The sequence below is a fragment of the Triticum aestivum genome, chromosome 7A (assembly GCF_018294505.1).
Source record: "Triticum aestivum cultivar Chinese Spring chromosome 7A, IWGSC CS RefSeq v2.1, whole genome shotgun sequence".
Taxonomy (NCBI): domain Eukaryota; kingdom Viridiplantae; phylum Streptophyta; class Magnoliopsida; order Poales; family Poaceae; genus Triticum; species Triticum aestivum.
The window spans coordinates 254,145,466-254,160,186 of NC_057812.1; positions in this window are offsets into that span (position 1 = coordinate 254,145,466).

The window sequence follows — 14,721 nt, forward strand, 5'->3', positions numbered from 1 at the left end:
ACTAGACAACGGTCAAGAACATCCTGAAGTACCTGAAAAGGAATAAGGATATGTTTCTCATTTATGGAGGTGACAAAGAGCTCATCGTAAATGGTTACATTGATGCAAGCTTTGACACTGATCCGGACGATTCTTAATCACAAATCGGATACGTATTTATATTGAACGGTGGAGCTGTCAGTTGGAGCAGTTCTAAACAGAGCGTCGTGGCGGGATCTACATGTGAAGCGGAGTACATTGCTGCTTCGGAAGTAGCAAATGAAGGAGTCTCGATGAAGGAGTTCATATCCGATCTAGGTGTCATACCTAGTGCATCGGGTCCAATAAAAATCTTTTGTGACAATACTGGTGCAATTGCCTAGGCAAAGGAATCCAGATTTCACAAGAGAACCAAGCACAACAAGAGACGCTTCAACTCCATCCGGGATCAAGTCCAGGTGGGAGACATAGAGATTTGCAAGATACATACGGATCTGAATGTTGCAGACCCATTGACTCAGCCTCTTCCACGAGCAAAACATGATCAACACCAAGGCTCCATGGGTGTTAGAATCATTACTGTGTAATCTAGATTATTGACTCTAGTGCAAGTGGGAGACTGAAGGAAATATGCCCTAGAGGCAATAATAAAGTTATTATATATTTCCTTATATCATGAAAAATGTTTATTATTCATGCTAGAATTGTATTAACCAGAAACATGATACATGTGTGAATACATAGACAAACAGAGTGTCACTAGTATGCCTCTACTTGACTAGCTCGTTGATCAAAGATGGTTATGTTTCCTAGCCATAGACATGAGTTGTCATTTGATTAACGGGATCACATCATTAGGAGAATGATGTGATTGAATTAACCCATTCTGTTAGTTTAGGACTTGATCGTTTAGTATGTTGCTATTGCTTTCTTCATGACTTATACACGTTCCTATGACTATGAGATTATGCAACTCTCGTTTATCGGAGGAACACTTTGTGTGCTACCAAATGTCACAACATAACTGGTGATTATAAAGGTGCTCTATCGGTGTCTCCGAAGGTACTTGTTGAGTTGGCGTATTTCGAGATTAGGATTTGTCACTCCGATTGTCGGAGAGGCATCTTTGGGCCCACTCGGTAATGCACATCACTATAATCCTTCCAAGCATTGTAACTAATGAGTTAGTTGCAAGATGATGTATTACGGAACGAGTAAAGAGACTTGCCGACGATCGAATCTCGGGCAAGTAACATACCGATGACAAAAGGAACAACATATGTTGTTATGCGGTTTGACCGATAAAGATCTTCGAAGAATATGTGGGAGCCAATATGAACATCCAGGTTCCGCTATTGGTTATTGATCGGAGACATGTCTCGGTCATGTGTACATAGTTCTCGAACCCGTAGGGTCCGCACGCTTAAAGTTCGCTGACAATCGGTATTATGAGTTTCTGTGTTTTGATGTACCGAAGGTAGTTCGGAGTCCCGGATATGATCACGGACATGACGAGGAGTCTCGAAATGGTCAAGATGTAAAGATCGATATATTGGACGACTATGTTTGGACATCGGAAAGGTTCCGGAAGGTTTCAGACATATACTGGAGTGCCGAGGGTTACCGGAACCCCCTGGGGGGCTTAATGGCCCTACATGGGCCTTAGTGGAAATAGAGGGCAGCAAGGGGAGTGTGGGGCGCCCCCAAGGCCCAAACCGAATTGGTTTAGGGCAAGGGGGGCCGGCCCCTGATACTTCCATTTTGCATCATGCTTTTATATCGATATTTATTGCATTATGGGCTGTTATTACACATTATGTCACAATACTTATGCCTATTCTCTCTTATTTTACAAGGTTTACATAAAGAGGGAGAATGCCGGTAGCTGGGATTCTGGGCTGGAAAAGGAGCAAATATTAGAGACCTATTCTGCACAGCTCCAAAAGTCCTCAAACTTCACGGAAGTCATTTTCAGAACATATAAAAAATACTGAGCGCAAGAAGTTCCAGAGGGGGGGCACACCCTGGCCACGAGGGTGGGGGCGCGCCCTACCCCCTGGGCGCGCCCCCTGCCTCGTGGGCCCCCTGGTTGGCCTCCGATGCCCATCTTCTACTATATGGAGTCTTTCGTTGAGAAAAAAATCATAAGCAAGCTTTCGGGACGAGACTCCGCCGCCACGAGGCGGAACCTTGGCGGAACCAATCTAGGGCTCTGGCGGAGCTGTTCTGCCGGGGATTGGTACCTGTGGGTTGCTAGTAGTGTTGATTACTCCTTGTAGTTGATGCTAGTTGGTTTATTTGGTGGAATATCATATGTTCGGATCCTATATGCATATTAATACCCCTCTGATTATGAACATGAATATTCTTTGTGAGTAGTTACGTTTGTTCCTGAGGACATGGGAGAAGTCTTGCTATTAGTAGTCATGTGGATTTGGTATTCGTTTAATATTTTGATGAGATGTATGTTGTCTCTCCTCTAGTGGTGTTATGTGAACGTCGACTACATAACACTTCACCATTATTTGGGCCTAGAGGAAGGCATTGGGAAGTAATAAGTAGATGATGGGTTGCTAGAGTGACAGAAGCTTAAACCCTAGTTTATGCGTTGCTTCGTAAGGGGCTGATTTGGATCCATATGTTTCATGCTATGGTTAGGTTTACCTTAATACTTTCGTTGTAGTTGCGGATGCTTGCAATAGAGGTTAATCATAAGTGGGATACTTGTCCAAGTAAGGACAACACCCAAGCACCGGTCCACCCACATATCAGATTATCAAAGTACCAAACGCGAATCATATGATTGTGATGAAACCTAGCTTGACGATAATTCCCATGTGTCCTCGGGAGCGCTTTTCTCTATATAAGAATTTGTCTAGGCTTGTCCTTTGATACAAAAAGGATTGGGCCACCTTCCTGCACTTTATTTACTTTTGTTACTTGCTGCTCGTTATAAATTATCTTATCACAAAACTATCTGTTACCTGTAATTTCAGTGCTTGTAGAGAATACCTTGCTGAAAACCGTTTATCATTTCCTTCTGCTCCTCGTTGGGTTCGACACTCTTACTTATCGAAAGGACTACGATAGATCCCCTATACTTGTGGGTCATCAAGACTCTTTTCTGGCGCCGTTGCCGGGGAGTGAAGCGCCTTTGGTAGGTGGAATTTGGTAAGGAAAAATGTATATAGTGTGCTGAAATTTACTGTCACTTGTTACTATGGAAAGTAATCCTCTGAGGGGCTTGTTCAGGGTATCTTCACCTCGACCAGTAGAGCAAAGAGTTGCTCCTCAACCTACTAAAAATAAAAATGAAAATGTCTACTTTGAAATTCCGTCGGGTATGATAGAAAAACTGCTAGCTAATCCCTTTTCAGGAGATGGAACATTACATCCTGATGAGCACCTAATATATGTGGATGAAGTTTGTGGATTATTTAAGCTTGCAGGTATGCCCGATTGTAACACCCCGGATGTAACTTTCCCAATTTGTACTCCAACTCTTGCCGTTTCCAGCGTTAAGTTAGTTTATTTTCTTGGGTTCGGGTCTTTGTCTCCGTGTGTTGTTATCGTTGTCATGCATCTCATATCATGTCATCATGTGCATTGCATTTGCATACGTGTTCATCTCATGCATTCGAGCATTTTTCCCCGTTGTCCGTTTTGCATTCCGGCGCTTCGTTCTCCTTCGGTGGTCTTTTCTACCTTTCTTTCGTGTGTGGGGATTAAACATTTCCGGATTGGACCGAGACTTGCCAAGCGGCCTTGGGTTACTACCGGTAGACCGCCTGTCAAGTTTCGTATCATTTGGACTTCGTTTGATACTCCAACGGTTAACAGAGGGACCGAAAAGGCCTCGTGTATGTTGCAGCCCAACACCCCTCCAATTTGGCCCAAAACCCACCTAAGACTTCTCCATCATCTAGATCGTTCGATCACAATCGCGTGGCCGAAAACCGCACCTCATTTGGACTCTCTTAGCTCCCTCTATGCCTATTTAAAGAACCCCTTCGAATCCGGATCTTCCTCTCCCCCGAAACCCTAATTTTTCCCTCCACGCCGCCGGACATGTCCGGGCAACGCCGGACAAATCCCGCCGCCGCTCCCAGCCTCTCCCGTCGCGCCACGTGTCCTTGTACCGCCGCCCGCCGCCGTGCGGCCCGGGTCGCGCGGAGCCGGCCCCCGCGGCCCATCTCCCCCGCGCCGCTGCCCGAAGCCGCCTGCCTCCTCGCCCCATTCGCCGGCCCCGCTGCCTCCGCCGCGAGCCGCCCCGCCCGGCGCCGCTCCGCCGCCACCGTGCGCCGCCACCTCGCCTCGTCGCCGGCCGCCGCGGCTCCGCCGCCCCTCGCCTCGGCCTCGCCTCCTCTTCGCCGCCCCTCGCCCCGGCCTCTTCCTCCCGCTCCGGCCGCTGCCCCGGCCAACGACTCCGGCGAGGGATCCGGTCGACCTCGGATTGCGTGCCACCGAAACCCTAGATCTGGTGGTTCCTTTTTTCTCTAAGTCCTCGGAATTTTCTAGTCCATATACTCATGTTCATAGCCTCGTAACTTTGCATCCGTAGCTCCGATTCATGCATATAGCATATCAAAATGTTCATCCCAGAGAGTACATCATTTCGTTCCATTGCATCATTTTCATTTGAGTTCATCTTGATGCCCGAAATGCTGTTAGAAGAGGGCTACTTGAGTTAATTGTCAGATCTGCTACTCTATTTAGCTTTTTGTCATTTTTGCCATGATTAATGTGTGCATGATATGCCCTGATGCTCTACATATGTTTTGTTAAGGGTTTTATCATCTTTCCAGAGGTGCAACCCATGTATTTTTGTGATGTGTGTGGTGACTAGCACAATCTTGCAAAGTGGTGCACTTGCTAATTCTGTTTTCAGGGACTTAGCAATTCCACTAAGTCCTTGAGCTGTTTATCTCATATGGCCATATGTTCATGTTGTTTCCTAGTGATCCGTGCCTCTTTTGAGGATGATCAGTAAGGATGTTTTGTTAATATTGTAGTGCTCTATCCATCCATGTCTTTTTTTGCAATTATGGAGCAACCTAGCTTGAGTCAATCGAGCTCTACTTTTGCTACTTTGTGAATCAGGGCAGATTGTCAACTTGTTTGCAATTTTGCCGATGATGTTGTAGTTGATCTGTGCATGCTATGCTATTGTTCTTACCATGTATAGCTTGAATTTTGTGTGTTCTTGATGGATATATGCTTAGCTTTTCATGACTTGCTCCGTAGTGAGTGCATCGAGCTCGTAAACATGCCTACTTGAGTTATGTTTCAGCATGTGCCAGTTTTCACTAAGTCTGAAAACTGATTATGTTTTTGCTATGTTCACATGCTTGCAATTGAATTTTCTGATCCCTTTTGGCTCAAGGTCACTAAGGGACTCTTGTTAAGCTCTTTGAGTAGCTTCATGCCATGCTTTACTTTGCCATGTTCAGGTCCTGTAGCATGTAGTTTTGTTGCTCCGAAGAGTGCTACCTGATCTGAAATTCCAGACAAGTGTTAATTTCACTAAGTCTGAAATCTGTTTGCCATATGCATTTTTGCCATGCTTATTTGAACCTTTTATTGGATGAATTGGCCATAGCTCAGTGCTAGACTTTTGTTAAGCATCTTGAATGCATCCCTGCCATGTATTTTGTTATCATGTTTGGGTGCTGTAGCATGTTCATCTCGTTGCATTTAGATGGCTACTTGCTGTAAATCGCAGACCGATGTCATTTTTGAATCGCTTGCCATTTCCAAACCGTAACTCCGATTCCGGCGTTCTTTATATCGTTTTCAAGCGATTTCATCTCATCTTTCCAGTGGCACACTTAGATTTCCAAGTTGAGGCCAGGTTCTTACATTTCTTGTCACGTCGTGCATATGCATCCCGCATCGCATCCCGCATAGCATATCATCTTTGCATCGTCTTGTTTGGTCCTTGCACATGGTTGATTGTGCCCTTGTTGTTTGTTTGTCTTGTTTGGGTAGAGCCGGAAGACGAGTTTGCTAACGAGGAGCCCGTTGAATTTGCTTTCGAGGATCCAGTCAACTCTGACAACTGTGCAGACAAGATGATCATACCCTCGAAATCACTACTATCTTTGCTATGATAGTTTGCTTGCTCTTTTGCCATGCCATTGCTACGATGCCTACCACTTGCTTACAAGACTCCCAAATTGCCATGTCAAACCTCTAACCCACCATGTCCTAGCAAACCGTTGTTTGGCTATGTTACCGCTTTGCTCAGCCCCTCTTATAGCGTTGCTAGTTGCAGGTGAAGATCGGAGGCTGTTCCTTGTTGGAACATTTATTTACTTGTTGGGATACCATTATATTATCTTGTTATCTTAATGCTTCTATATACTTGGTAAAGGGTGGAAGGCTCGGCCTCTCGCCTAGTGTTTTGTTCCACTCTTGCCGCCCTAGTTTCCGTCATATCGGTGTTATGTTCCCGGATTTTGCGTTCCTTACGCGGTTGGGTTATAATGGGAACCCCTTGATAGTTCGCCTTGATTAAAGCTTTTTCAGCAATGCCCAACCTTGGTTTTACCATTTGCCACCTAGCCTCTTTTTCCCTTGGGTTTCCGGAGCCCGAGGGTCATCTTTTTTAAACCCCCCGGGCCAGTGCTCCTCTGAGTGTTGGTCCGAACCAGGCAGCCTGCGGGGCCACCTCGGGGAAACTCGAGGGTTGGTTTTACTCATAGCTTGACCTATCTGAGTGTGCCTTGAGAACGAGATATGTGCATCCTATCGGGATTTGTCGGCACATTCGGGCGGTGTTGCTGGTCTTGTTTTAACCTGTCGAAGTGTCTTGAAGAACCGAGATACCGAGTCTGATCAGAACGTCTTGGGAGGAGGTCTATTCCTTTGTTGACCGTGACAGCTTGTCATGGGCTAAGTTGGGACTCCCCTGCAGGGATTTGAACTTTGGAAAGCTGTGCCCGCGGTTATGGGAAGATGGGAATTTGTTAATGTCCGGTTGTAGATAACTTGAACCTTAATTTAATTAAAATGAACCAACCGAGTGTGTTACCATGATGGCCTCTTCTCGGCGGACTCCGGGAAGTGGACACGGTGTTGGAGTAATGTTTGCGCAGGTTGCTCTCTAGTTTATCGCTCGCGCTTTGCCTCCTCTTCTCGCTCTCTTTTGCGAATAAGTTAGCCACCATATTTGCTAGTCGCTTGCTGCAGCTCCACATATTTACCTTGCCTTACCTATAAGCTTAAATAGTCTTGATCGCGAGGGTACGAGATTGCTGAGTCCCTGTGGCTCACAGATTACTATTACACCAGATGCAGGGCCTGATGATTCCGCTCCAGGAGGCGTGCTTGAGCTCAAGTGGGAGTTCGACGAGGACTCTCAACGTTACTATGTTTCCTTTCCCGATGATCAGTAGTGGTGCCTAGTTGGGGGTGATCGGGACCGTGTCGCATGTTGGGTTATCTTTTATTTTGGCGCCGTAGTCGGGCCATGAGTGTTTGGATGATGTAATGTTATTTATGTACTTGATTGACATGGCGAGTGTAAGCCAACTATGTTATCTCCCCTTTATTATTCATATTACATGGGATGTTGTGAAGATTGCCTAACTTGCGACATATGCCTTCAATGCGATTATGCCTCTAAGTCGTGCCTCGACACGTGGGAGATATAGTCGCATCGAGGGTGTTACAAGTTGGTAATCAGAGCCTTCCCCGACCTTAGGAGCCCCATTGCTTGATCGTTTTAGCGGTCGAGTTGTGTCTAGAAAAATGTTTTGAGTCTTTTAGGAATTATATATCGGAGAGTTTAGGAATTCTTTTTACTTCCCAGTCTCCTCATCGCTCTGGTAAGGCATCCTGACGTAGAGTTTTGACTCTTCTCTTCTCAAATTTCACTAATTTTTTTTAGGATCACGCGGGTATCTTGGAATCGTTCCGATGGTTTTATGATGAGAACATTGTCTTGGTGCCTCCTGTCAGGGGTTTTGTGGAAGTGTCCCGGGGAGTTGAGCTCTGAGGTGTTGTCATCATAATTTTATCGTTGCAGTTCTGGGATACCTGAGTTTAGTACGCCGACATCGAAAATCTCTTTTATGCAGTTCGTTGGTGAGATAACCTCGACGCCACCTAGTACTGGGGCGGGAGTTTGGGAGTATCACCATAACTTGTATAACGGATGCTTTTCGAAGGTTGAGGTAGATGGTTTCCGAAGGTTTCTTGGTTATGTGTTGAAGGATGGATACAGCTGGATGTAGGATTTGCTAGATTTGGGTGAGATATTATGCTTCCCCTGTATCCCCAACACCTGATTGCATAACTGGAAAGGTTCGGGAGTTCCATAGGTGGGAATTCTAGTAGCTCTAGTTCTTCTTCCACGGATATTGGTTTGAGATTGGGATTTCTTACCGAGTATTTGTTCTTGATCCATACCTTGTAAATTTACTTCTCTACCTTAATTCTAAGTGGCTTCTCAATTTATGGATATGTGACCATTTCAAGAGGAATGCATTCATTCATTTTGTTCGGATGTGAAGACTATATGTTGCAATTTTCATTCCGTTGGATTCAGCTTCAGTATTTATCTGTCAATGTGCTAATGGATGGATGTCAACCTCTTCAGGATGGCTCCTCCAACGCGCACGACTCCGAATCCTAATCCGCCACCACCTCCACCTCCCCCGGAGGCATGGCAAGCTGTGATGGCCGCAACCAATGCAAACACACAGTTGATCATGCAAATTCTTCAAGAGCGCAATCAAGGCAACCAAGGGAACCAAGGCAGCAATCAGAATCACTTTGCTACACTCAACCAATTCCTTGCTAACGGGCCAAAGACTTTCAGCAATTGTGTTGAGGCAACCGATGCTGACGATTGGCTTGTGGATCTGTGCAAGCATTTCGAGTGCAGTAACGTCAGGCCTGAGGACTTTGTTAAGTTCGCTTCCTTCCAACTCAAAGATCAAGCTGTAGAATGGTTCCAGCAGTACAAGGACTCCAGAGGTGGACATGTTATCACTTGGGATGATTTCCGTCGAGATTTCCGAGCTCATCATATTCCTCAGAGCATGGTTGAAAGCAAGCGTGAGGAATTCCGCAACCTGAAGCAAGGCTCTTTATCTGTCTATGACTACAACAAGTTGTTCCAGAAGCTCGCCCGCTTTGCTAAGCAGGACGTCCCTGATGAGAAGAGCATGATATACCAGTTCAGGGGTGGTCTCAGAGAAGAAATTCAGCTAGCTCTCGTTCTCTTTGAGCCCTTGAGATACGATGAGTTCTACAACATGGCATTGAAGCAAGAGGCCGCTCAGTTGAGGTGTGATGCTTCCAAGAAGCGAGTCAGAGATGTTCCTCCTTCTTCCTCTACTCAAGTGGCCAAGCAGCAGAAGTATTGGCTTCCTCCTCCTCTGTTCCGTCAGCCGTATCAGTAGAAGAGCAAAGGTGGCAGTGGATCTTCCCACCCACCCAACCCTGGCTTTCAGAATAAGACTTCGTCTCAAGCTCCAAGATCGAGTGCTCCGTATCACCGTCCGCTTTCAGAGGTCACGTGCAACAAGTGCCAACAGAAGGGTCACTATGCCAACAAGTGTTTCAACCAAAGGCGTCTTCCTCCTCCTCCTCCTGTCAGATCGGCAAGCACAGCTGTGGTCAAGCATAACCCCAAGCACGCCAAGGTCAACTTGATGAATGTAGCTCAGGCAGAGGATTCGTCAGATGTCATAATGGGTAACCTTCCTGTTAATGATATTCCCGCAAGAGTTCTTTTTGACACTGGTGCATCACATTGTTTCATGTCAAAGCCATTTTTTACCAAGCATGAATTCGTCTCATCTCATTTGGGTAAACAAATGGATATCGTTTCTCCTGGCAAACGTTTGAGTGCAAGTCTGGAGGTGCCAGATGTTACTATCACATTGGGCGACTACAAGTTACTTTCTTCCCCAATGGTTCTTGGTAACTCGAATATTGATCTAATTCTCGGAATGGATTGGCTTTCTAAGCACAAGGCTCAGCTTGATTGTGCAGCCTGGCAGATTCAATTGACTCATTCGTCTGAGGATGTAATTGTCTTTGCCGCTCGTAATGATACCATCCGTCTGTTTTCTCTCAATGAGAAGGGTGAACTCGATGCCATTTCGCAAATTCCAGTCGTTTGCGAATATCAAGACGTCTTTCCAGAAGAGCTTCCAGGAATGCCTCCGCACTGGCCAGTTGAATTCGTTATTGATCTTGAGCCTGGCATGGAACCTGTGTGCAAGCACCCTTACAAGCTCGGACCTGAAGAGTTGAAGGAGCTGAAGAAGCAACTCGATATTCAAGAGAGAATGGGTCTCATCCGTCCTAGTTCTTCTCCGTGGGGTTGTGGTGTTCTTTTTGTGAAGAAGAAGGATGGAACGGACCGACTTTGTGTTGATTACCATCCATTGAACAAGAAGACCATCAAGAACAAATACCCACTTCCCAACATCAATGAGCTGTTCGAACAACTTAAAGGTGCCCACGTATTCTCCAAGCTTGATCTCCGTATGGGTTATCATCAGATTCGAATCCGTGAGCAAGATATTCCCAAGACGGCTTTCAGGACAAGCTATGGTTCATATGAATACACTGTCATGTCTTTTGGCCTCGTCAACGCTCCTTCGACGTTCTCTCGCATGATGAACTTCATCTTCAACGCCTACACCAATGACTTCGTTTTGGTCTATCTCGACGACATTCTGGTTTTCTCCAAGAACAAGGAAAATCATGCCAAGCACTTGCGTTTGGTACTTGATAAGTTGAGGGAACATCATTTCTACATCAAGTTCTCCAAGTGCGAATTTTGGCTCGATGAGGTTCTTTATCTTGGTCATATCATCTCTGCCAAGGGCATTGCCGTGAATCCTGAGAAGGTGTCTGCAATTGTGAATTGGGAACCTCCTCAGAACGTGAAGCAACTCCGTAGCTTCCTCGGTCTCGCAAGCTATTGTCGAAGATTCGTTGAAAACTTTTCTAAGATCGCGAAGCCTCTCTCTAATCTTCTCCAGAAGCACGTAAAGTACGTTTGGTCTCCGGAGTGTGACATTGCTTTCAACACTTTGAAAGAGAAATTGATCACTGCTCCAGTTCTGACTCCGCTTGATGAATCCAAGCCGTACGAGGTCTTTTGCGATGCCTCTCTCCAAGGTCTTGGCGCAGTTTTGATGCAAGAGAAGAAAGTTGTTGCTTATACCTCTCGCCAATTGAAGCCTAATGAGAAGAACTACCCCACTCATGATCTCGAGTTGGCGGCAGTTGTGCATGCTCTTTTGACTTGGAGACATCTTCTACTGGGAAGAAAAGTGGACATTTTCACTGACCACAAGAGTCTCAAGTACATCTTCACTCAGCCTAATCTCAACCTCAGACAAACTCGTTGGGTCGAAATGATTCAAGAGTATAATCCGAGTATTGAGTATACTCCAGGCAAGGCCAATGTGATTGCTGACGCATTGAGCAGGAAAGCTTATTGTAACAGTCTGATTCTCAAGCCTTATCAACCCGAGCTTTGTGAAGCTTTCCGCAAACTTAATCTGCAAGTTGTTCCTCAAGGTTTCCTCACCAACCTTCAAGTATCTCCTACCTTAGAAGACCAGATTCGCCAAGCTCAGCTTCTTGATGCTATGGTGAAAAAGGTGAAGATTGGGATTGCCAAGAGTCAACCCAAGTACAAGTGCTACCGCCTTGATGACAAGGATACTCTCTTCTTCGAGGATCGTAATGTTGTACCCAAAGGTGACCTTCGTAAAGTGATCATGAACGAGGCTCACAATTCTCTCCTCTCCATCCACCCTGGGAGCATGAAGATGTATCAGGACCTTAAGCAGGCTTATTGGTGGACCCGAATGAAGCGCGAGATTGCTCAATTCGTGAATGAATGTGATGTCTGCAGAAGAGTGAAGGCAGAACACCAAAGGCCAGCTGGTCTCCCCCAACCTCTTGCCATTCCAGAATGGAAGTTTGACCACATTGAAATGGACTTTGTGACTGGGTTTCCAAAGTCCAAGCGTGGCAATGATGCTATATTCGTTGTCATCGACAAACTCACTAAAGTGGCTCACTTTCTGCCTATCAAAGAGTCGATCACTACAGCTCAATTGGCGGAACTCTATACCTCTTGAATTGTCTCTCTGCACGGTATTCCACAAGTGATCTCTTCAGACCGTGGCAGCATCTTTACGTCCAAGTTTTGGGATTCTTTTCAGAAGGCCATGGGAACCAACATCCGCTTTAGCACAGCTTTCCATCCTCAAACTAGCGGTCAAGTCGAGCGTGTCAACCAGATTCTTGAAGATATGCTCAGGGCTTGTGTGATCTCCTTCGACATGAAATGGGAGGATTGTCTTCCTTATGCTGAATTCTCCTACAACAACAGTTTTCAAGCAAGTTCGGGCAAGGCCCCTTTTGAAATTCTGTATGGCAAGAAGTGCCGTACCCCTCTCAACTGGTCTGAAACCGGTGAACGTCAGCTTTTGGGTAATGACTTAATCACAGAGGCAGAGGAAATGTGCAAAGTCATCCGCGATAACCTCAAAGCAGCCCAATCCCGCCAGAAGAGCTACTACAATAGTAAGCACCGTGATTTGGCTTTCGAGATCGGAGATTATGTTTACCTCCGCGTCTCTCCTATGAAAGGTACTCGTCGCTTCGGTATCAAAGGGAAGCTTGCCCCCAGATACGTGGGACCTTTCAAGATTGTCAGCAAGAGAGGCGACCTCGCCTATCAACTCGAGCTTCCTTCAAACTTTGCAAATGTTCATGACGTGTTCCATGTCTCTCAGCTCCGAAAGTGCTTCAAGACTCCTGACTGCACCGTCAACTTTGAGGACATTGAGCTCCAAGAAGATCTCTCTTATCATGAGCACCCAGTTGCTATTCTTGAAGAAACTGAACGCAAGACTCGCAACAAGTCAATCAAATTTCTCAAAGTCAAGTGGTCACATCATTCCGAGCGTGAAGCTACCTGGGAACGTGAGGATCACCTCCGTTCTGAGTTCCCGGCGTTCTTTCAGTCCTAGATCTCGGGACGAGATCCTTTCGTAGTGGTGGAGTGTTGTAACACCCCGGATGTAACTTTCCCAATTTGTACTCCAACTCTTGCCATTTCCGGCGTTAAGTTAGTTTATTTTCTCGGGTTCGGGTCTTTGTCTCCGTGTGTTGTTATCGTTGTCATGCATCTCATATCATGTCATCATGTGCATTGCATTTGCATACGTGTTCATCTCATGCATTCGAGTATTTTTCCCCATTGTCCGTTTTGCATTCCGGCGCTTCGTTCTCCTTCGGTGGTCTTTTCTACCTTTCTTTCATGTGTGGGGATTAAACATTTCCAGATTGGACCGATACTTGCCAAGCGGCCTTGGGTTACTTCCGGTAGACCTCCTGTCAAGTTTCGTATCATTTGGACTTCGTTTGATACTCCAACGGTTAACCGAGGGACCGAAAAGGCTCGTGTGTGTTGCAGCCCAACACCCCTCCAATTTGGCCCAAAACCAACCTAAGCCTTCTCATCATCTAGATCGTTCGATCATGATCGCGTGGCCGAAAACTGCACCTCATTTGGACTCTCCTAGCTCCCTCTATGCCTATTTAAAGAACCCCTTCGACTCCGGACCTTCCTCTCCCCCGAAACCCTATTTTTTCCCTCCGCGCCGCCAGACACATCCGGGCGACGCCGGACAAATCCCGCCGCCGCTCCCAGCCTCTCCCATCGCTCCATGTGTCCCTGTACCGCCGCCCGCCGCCGCGCGGCCCGGGGAGCCCGGAGCCGCCCCCCGCGGCCCATCTCCCCCGCGCCGCCGCCCGAAGCCGCCTGCCTCCTCGCCCTGTTTGCCGGCCCCGCCGCCTCCACCGCGAGCCGCCGCCGCCCAGCGCCGCTCCGCCGCCACCGTGCGCCGCCACCTCGCCTCGTCGCCGTCCGCCGCGGCTCCGCCGCCCCTCGCCTCGGCCTCGCCTCCTCTCCGCCGCCCCTCGCCTCGGCCTCGCCTCCTCTCCGCCGCCCCGGCCTCTTCCTCCCGCCCCGGCCGCCGCCCCGGCCAACGACTCCGGCGAGGGATCCGGTCGACCTCGGATTGCGTGCCACCGAAACCCTAGATCTGGTGGTTCCTTTTTTCTCTAAGTCCCTGGAATTTTCTAGTCCATATGCTCATGTTCATAGCCTCGTAACTTTGCATCCTTAGCTCCGATTCGTGCATATAGCATATCAAAATGTTCATCTCAGAGAGTACATCATTTCATTCCATTGCATCATTTTCATTTGAGTTCATCTTGATGCCCGAAATGCTGTTAGAAGAGGGCTACTTGAGTTAATTGTCAGATCTGCTACTCTATTTAGCTTTTTGTCATTTTTGCCATGATTAATGTGTGCATGATATGCCCTGATGCTCTACATATGTTTTGTTAAGGGTTTTATCATCTTTCTAGAGGTGCAACCCATGTATTTTTTTGATCTGTGTGGTTACTAGCACAAGCTTGCAAAGTGGTGCACTTGCTAATTCTGTTTTCAGGGACTTAGCAATTCCACTAAGTCCTTGAGCTGTTTATCTCATATGGCCATATGTTCATGTTGTTTCCTAGTGATCCGTGCCTCTTATGAGGATGATCAGTAAGGATGTTTTGTTAATATTGTAGTGCTCTATCCATCCATGTATTTTTTTGCAATTATGGGGCACCCTAGCTTGAGTCAATCGAGCTCTACTTTTGCTACTTTGTGAATCGAGGCAGATTGTCAACTTGTTTGCAATT